We start from the raw sequence: 7,749 nt of genomic DNA, 5'->3' as shown, positions 1-7,749 counted from the left end.
ATCTCATTTCACCGGCCACCAATGGAAGCGCGTGTGTGTGTGTGTGTGTGTGTGTGTGTGTGTGTGTGTGTGTGTGTGTGTGTGTTGGTCAAAATACCGTTAGTTCCATGCTCCGTGTCCAGACCTGCTCTGTGCAGCACAACTCGGGGACTCAGTGCAGCGTCCAGTAACTCGCGTTGCTCATTGTTTTCTTCTTGTAGACGAGAAACTTTCTCCTCGTACTCCGAGATGGTTTTTTCAAAAACTCCTAATATCTCGTCCACGGCTGCAGCCAGGGGACGGCTGATATCTGCTCTCAGGGTTTCTAACCTCCACATTTTAACACGGCGACGAACGCTGCGGCGATCGTAAACAGGCAAAACACACCTGGCGAGCTTCCGGACTTTCTGTGTTTGCCTGGAAATATTCCCCCGGAAACACCAGAGACTACAGGGTTCCACTGTCACGTGAATTCGAAATTTACGACCCTTTGGAACTCCGTCGTTGTTAGTATATGAAGGCTGTAGTAGTGCTATAATAATTTAATATACAACAGTTACTTGGTTTGCTTCATAATATCTATTTATAATGTAGCTGATATATTGTTGGTACAATCTCTAGTTTTCTTACAGGGACGAATCAAGTCGGACAGCATCCACTTTTCGGAACCGATATTCTGACAAGCCGGCACAAAAACGTTATAAAGAGCGACACAACGTTAATATAGTAATGTTTACTGAGTTGCAAATGGTCTTTGAATCCGTAATTGATCTGACATGGTAACCATGCAGACATCCTGTTAACGGGGGAACCACTTCAGCCACACACCGGAAGTCCGGAAGCTCGTGTCTGTGGTTTATTTACATTCCCCGCAGCACTCTTCCGTCCTCGTGTTAGAATGTGGAGGTTACAAACCCTTGGAGCCGATATCAGCCGTCCCCTGGCTGCAGCTGGGATCGAGATTTGGGGATTCTTGGGGGGGGAAACAACATGGCGAAACGGAGCTTTTATGAAGCATTGAGGTTTACCGACACACATCATGGCTTCCCCTGGGAACTAGCTGCTGGGCCGAAGCACCGGTGGGTTTTTCAAATGTATTTTTAAGGTTGTTGTTGTTTTTTTTATGATCAAAATATCAACATTGACAGCCACTTTACTATATAAAAACGGGAAACATCTTATTTCATCCTCTCTCTCTCTCTCTCTCTCTCTCTCTCTCTCTCGCTCTCTCTCTCACACACCCCAACTAGTTAGATATTTGAACCTGCATGTAGCAGGAAGAGCAGGAAGGAGAGCTACGCCATCGACGTGAACAAAGTCCTGAAGCAGGCCCATCCCGACACCAGGATCTCCTCCAAGGCCATGGGCATCACAAACTTTTCGTCAACATCTTGCAGTGCATCTGCGGTTAGGTCTCTCGCTTGGCTCACGACAAGTGCTCCACCGTCACTTCCAGGGGGATCCAGACTACCATCCGGGGAGCCAGCCAAGCACGCCTTGTCCGAGGGCACCGAGGCCGTCACCAAGTACACCAGCTCCAAGTAGTCCGAGCTGTCAGCTTCTCCAACCAAAGGCCTTTTTCAGGACCACCCTTATTCACGATTGAGAGAAAAAGGAAAAAAAAAACAAAAAAACACAATGTGGACGAGGCTTATAGGATTCTAAGCTGTGGAGCTGAAGCAACAGAAACTTGTGACTGAATGGGGTTTAACCCAGATCATGGGAATATTTTACATCATCATTTAGCAGATGATTTTGTCCAAAACTACTTGCAAGGATTCATCCACGGATGAACGCAGCCATAAGGAGCTACACCGCGTTCCAAATTATTATGCAAATTGGATTTAAGTGTCATAAACATTTAATTTTTTGATTTTCAATTAAACTCATGGATGGTATTGTGTCTCAGGGCTCTTTGGATCACTGAAATCTATCTCAGACACCTGTGATAATTCGTTTGCCAGGTGAGCCCAATTAAAGGAAAACTACTTAAGAAGGACGTTCCACATTATTAAGCAGGCCACAGGTTTCAAGCAATATGGGAAAAAAAAATGATCTCTCTGCTGCCGAAAGGCGTCAAATAGTGCAATGCCTTGGACAAGGTATGAAAACATTAGATATTTCACGAAAACTTAAGCGTGATCATCGTACTGTGAAGAGATTTGTGGCTGATTCAGAGCACAGACGGGTTCGTGCCGATAAAGGGATAATGAGGAAGGTTTCCGCTAAACAAATTAATCGGATTAATAGAGCAACTGCTAAAATGCCGTTACAAAGCAGCAAACAGGTATTTGAAGCTGCTGGTGCCTCTGGAGTCCCGCGAACCTCAAGGTGTAGGATCCTCCAGAGGCTTGCAGTTGTGAATAAACCTACAATTCGGCCACCCCTAACCAATGCTCACAAAAAGAAACGGTTGCAGTGGGCCCTGAAATACACAAAGACTAATTTTCAAACAGTCTTGTTCACTGATGAGTGCCGTGCAACCCTGGATGGTCCAGATGGATGGAGTAGTGGATGGCTGCGACGTCAGCAAGGAGGTGGCGGAGTCATGTTTTGGGCCGGAATCATGGGGAGAGAGCTGGTAGGCCCCTTTAGGGTCCCTGAAGGTGTGAAAATGACCTCGGCAAACTATATAGAGTTTCTGACTGACCACTTTCTTCCATGGTACAAAAAGAAGAACCCTGCCTTCCGTAGCAAAATCATCTTCATGCATGATAATGCACCATCTCATGCTGCAAAGAATATCTCTGTGCCATTGGCTGGTATGGGAATAAAAGGAGAGAAACTCATGGTGTGGCCCCCATTCTCCCCTGACCTCAACCCTATTGAGAACCTTTGGAGCATCCTCAAGCAAAAGATCTATGAGGGTGGGAGGCAGTTCGCATCAAAACAGCAGCTCTGGGAGGCTATTCTGACATCCTGCAAAGAAATTCAAGCAGAAACCCTCCAAAAACTCACAAGTTCAATGGATGAAAGAATTGTGAAGGTGATATCAAAGAAGGGGTCATATGTTAATATGTAACTTGGCCTGTTACGATGTTTTTGATTGAAATAGCTTTTGATTTTAGTAAATATGACCTCCTAATGCTGCAAATTCAACAAATGACCATTTTCAGTTCTTTACAACCCATAAAATGTCTTGAAACTCTGTTGTGCATAATAATTTAGAACAGTGCATTTTGAGTTTTTTATTTTTGAAAAAAATACTGTTATTATTGGGAGGTTTGTTCAATAACATTCGAATTATACCCTAACGGTTGATGACTTGAAAATTATACTGACTGTCATTTGCATCGACTATTTAGGAAAATCAGACAAAAATATAATTTGCATAATAATTTGGAGCGCAGTGTAGAGGTTAGTTGTCTTGCTCGAGGACGCTTCACCATGTAAGCAGGAGCTGGGGATCAAACCGCCAACCTTCAGATTAGTAGAGAACACACTCTACCTATTGAGCAACTGCCCCCCATATATATCCCTTAATTTATTAACAATAACACCTTATATTAAACCATGACACAATATGCTATTCAGTGGCGTGGTTCGCAGCAACCGAAAAAACACCTGAAATGAGGACTAAAAGAGCCTATATAAAAAGTTGAAGCCCTTAAATAGAACTGTTCATTCCTTGTACATATTAGTATTCAGAGGCTCATTTCATCAGGGTGATGCCCAGTTTGGAGACTCTCGGAACAAGCAGTGTGCAGCTATCAATTTAACAGCAGTAACTTTATTTATTTTCCTTAAAAAATGTATTTAATTACCTTAAGATGGCTTTGTTTATGCACTGAAGAGATTACATGTCAGGCGATCTTTATAAACAGTTTTATTTTGTAGTTTTGTTGTTTAAGTTGTATGTTGTTAATCCGCGCTGTTTTGGCAAAATAAACATTGAATAAAGTTAGAATAAAATACCCTTAATTGATCTTCTATTTGGGGTTGGTTGAATTAGTTATAATTAATTTTTCGTTGTGCTTCCCATAAACTCTGACAACTGTAATTTGTGTAATTGGTACTTGTAATTGCTGTGACTACACTGGACCCTGTGCATTTCTATATAATAATAACAATAATAATAATAATTATATAATTATCATTATTATTATTATTATTATTATTATATGTCCGACGGAGATGTCTGACGTTTATAATTATTATAATATTTGGACTCTGTAATATTCCAGCCATGTTCAAGAGGTTGATGGAGAGGGTGTTGGCAGTCGTTCTCCATGATCGCACCTGGACGACCTGCTGTTACACGTCAACAGTTTCAAGGGGGCCTTGGCCAACCTGCGGGAGATTTTTGCTGCCATTGGACAGGCCGGGTTGAGGCTTAACCCGAAAATGTGCCATCTGCCAACGTTCCTGGGGAATGTGGTCAGCGCGCAGGGGGTTTCCACCGATACAGCAAAAGTGGTTGCAGTCTGAGATTGGCCAATGCAGACTACTGCCAGCGAGCTGCAAAGCTTCCTGGGCCTGGCCTTCTACTACCACCGGTTCGTGAGGGACTTTTCCACCATAGCCACCCTGCTTCACCACCTCACTGACAACAGCCGCCCCTGCTGGGATGACACCTGCGACACGGCCTTCACCCAACTCCAAGTGGCCCGAGGCTTACGCGATGCCGGATCAGAGCGAGGCTACAATGGTTAAGGGGTTGGTGGAGGAGATGTTTGCCCGTTTCTGGGTTCCTGCTGAGCTCGACAGTGACCAGGGGCGAAATTTAGAGTCCCAGGTGTTTGGTGAGGTGTGCAGGCAGCTGGGGGTGAGCAAGACGAGGACGACATTGCTGCACCCCCAGACGGATGGGCTGGCTACTCAGCTGGCCATCCTCACCAGCGGGACTGGGATGGCCACCTTCCCCTGGTCTTGTGGTCCTACCGAACTGCTGTGCAGGAGTCAAGCCGGTCTATGCCTGCGGCCCTTGTATTCGGGTGGGAACTTCAGACACCTGTGGACCTGGTGTTCGGGGCCTTGCCCGAGCCCGAGATTGCCGGGGGCACAGAACTGGACTACTATCGATGGCTAACGGACTGCCTGCGGTTAGTCCACGAGTATACCCACCAGGCCCAGGCCAGTTTGGGGAAGAGAAGAGAAGAGAGACACACCCGCTGTCGGGGGCGAGCCTTTGTGCCTGGGGACAGGGTGTGGGTCTTCTGCCCTACCCGCACAAAAAGGGGTGTCCCCCAAGCTGCGCAGTCACTGGCAAGGACCTGGGGAAATACTGGGACAGATCACTGAGGTGGTGTACAGGGTGTGCATGGCAGGTCGGGGGCGCGTGGTGGTGCTGCAAAGCAGCCAGTCCGTTGACGTCGCCATGCGGGACATTTTGCAGACCTTGTATTGGGTGATGGGGTTGTCGGGGGCGACTGACCTCTCAGGTGGGGGCTATGTATCCATCCATGGGGGTGGGCCCAGGCCCTTTGGTTATGTTGATGCAAAGGATTATGGGTCCGGAGATGTTAGGTGTCTCCATTGTGTTTTGTTGTGTTTTCAATTGTTGTGGATATTCTGTTGGTGTTGGGGGGTGACTGAGTTGACTTTTGTTGTTGACTAGGACAGGACCGTGACGTTGACTGATGTAGCCGGTTATGGCCTCAGGGGTTCTATGTGTTATTCTGCGAAAATAAATGGAAGCTGCTTCTGGTGTTGTGTGGTGTATGCGACACAGGTGGTGGCTTATAAAAGAAGGCTCTGTCTTGACTGAATTCATTTGTTTCATGGCACAAGCTTGCAACAAATACACATATTTCTGACTTTTTAACTTGACATTGTATTTTTATTTTACTGTTGTTCAGTTCCAGTAGAAACATGTTGATGTTAAATTAAACATCTCATCAAACTGCTCCAATATGAATTTAATGAGGTTTAGAAGATTTGCGCTCTGTAGAGAATAATATAATACAATACAAGTGGGTAAACATGAACCACATGAAATTATTTTAATACCACTGTTACAGACAGTACATTGGATTAATTACAAATAAAATATGTATGAAGATAAACAAGGAGAGCTATAAGTAAATGTAACTGTGGAGGGAACCACTGTGTTGCCTTTAGGGGAGTTGAGGTGTTGAGATGAGAGGTGGAGGTACAGAAGATAGAAGCCAAGGAAAAAATGTCTCATGCAGAGGCAGTTAAGAGGGCTGGAAGGAACAAAACAGATTAAGGACGGAGAATATGACAAAGCACTGAATGCAGAAGAACAAGAGTTGAGAAATTTGTGGGGAGAAAAGAAGAAAGTCGCGACATCGCAGGGGCGATAACGTCAACATTTGAGATCAAATCTAAAAGTTCCAGGTTATTGCAGTGCACTACCTGGATGTGATGGGGTTGGAGTGGGGAGAAGTAAGGGATGAGCTGAGTGTACAGTCACTCAACATGTATTAGTCTATGAAAATCTGAAGTAAAGGGCACGGCATGGAATGAAATCAATGAAGAGCGGCAGGGGAGTGGGATGGGGAGGTAAGAGGGCTACATTCCATTCAAAAAAGAGTTGGGGTTGTGAGAAGTAGGAAAGAGGAGACAACCACGGCGAGGTTCTATCTATCTGGACTGATGAGGAAAATCTGACACACTGGACAAAGGAGTTAATAAACACCAGAAGATTGGCAGAAGTGTGACATTTAGGATGCAAGCTGTCGTTAAACCCCGAGGAAGAAGTAGAAGCTGTAGACCATCCTGTTTCCCCGGGGAACATTTTGAGCGACGCACCGGAGGTCCCGATGGTCGTTAGCTCAACTTGTTTACTTTCACCGCAGAAGTTTTCCTTCATCGTGTTAAAATGTGAAGGTTAGACTCCCTTAGAGCAGAAATCAACCATCCTCTGGCTGCAGCTGTAGACAAGATTTTGGGATTATTTGAAAAAAACATCTCGGAATACGAGGAGAAAGCTTCTTGTTTGCAAGAAGAAAACAATGAGCAACGCAAGTTACTGGACGCTGCAATGAGTCCCCGAGTTGTGCTGCACAGAACAGGTCTGGAACCAGGCACACTTTGATTTATATTAATACCACATGTTTTCATTAATAATCATTTAATAGGTAATAAATATCAAACCGTCAATCATTCTGAGGGAGGGGGCACTCCCATCATCCTTTGCTCCTCAAGCTCCACTAGATCCCGGCAAGCTCCCATAGTTGTTGTGGTAAGACCACATTTATTGTCTTCTTTTTAGACTGGGGGGAAAATATGAACAGATTGGATAGAGAAATCCACAGGATCAATGTATTTATTTTTAAAGCTATGATTTAGACTATTAATTAATATACAATACATAAATACAGGTGCAGAATGTATGTGGGCGCTGTGCTATACCTCTGTAGGCCTATGTGTGCAAAAAAGGAATAGGGCAAAATGCAATGTAAAGTCATGGTTTAAAGATATACAGGTTATATAATATGCTAAACTATATGATGTATCATATAGTTTAGCATATTATATAACCGTATGTAACCGTGCCTTGGACCCTCCTCTTTCACTGACTTCCCCTCCGTGACTCCACCTGGTGGTTTACAGAGTGCGCATTTTTTCAAAGGAATCTTTCAAGGATAGTTTCATATTAAATTTGGTAATAAGTTGGGTTGTTCTTGCATCGATTTTTGTATAACATATAGAGGGTTTTCATGTGGGGTGACTAGATTTAATCATAAAAGATTACTAATTAAACCACAACAAGTGGTGTAATAGCAGTAGTGGTAATGTAGTGTTGGAGTAGTTACTAGTAGTGTATTAGTAGTAGAAGTAGTAGTATTGGTTAGTAGTTTAATA

The sequence above is a fragment of the Zeus faber genome (genome assembly GCF_960531495.2).
Source record: "Zeus faber genome assembly, chromosome: 14".
NCBI classification, from domain to species: Eukaryota; Metazoa; Chordata; class Actinopteri; order Zeiformes; family Zeidae; genus Zeus; species Zeus faber.
The sequence above is the reverse complement of the archived record's forward strand: the minus strand, read 5'-3'. Positions refer to the sequence as shown.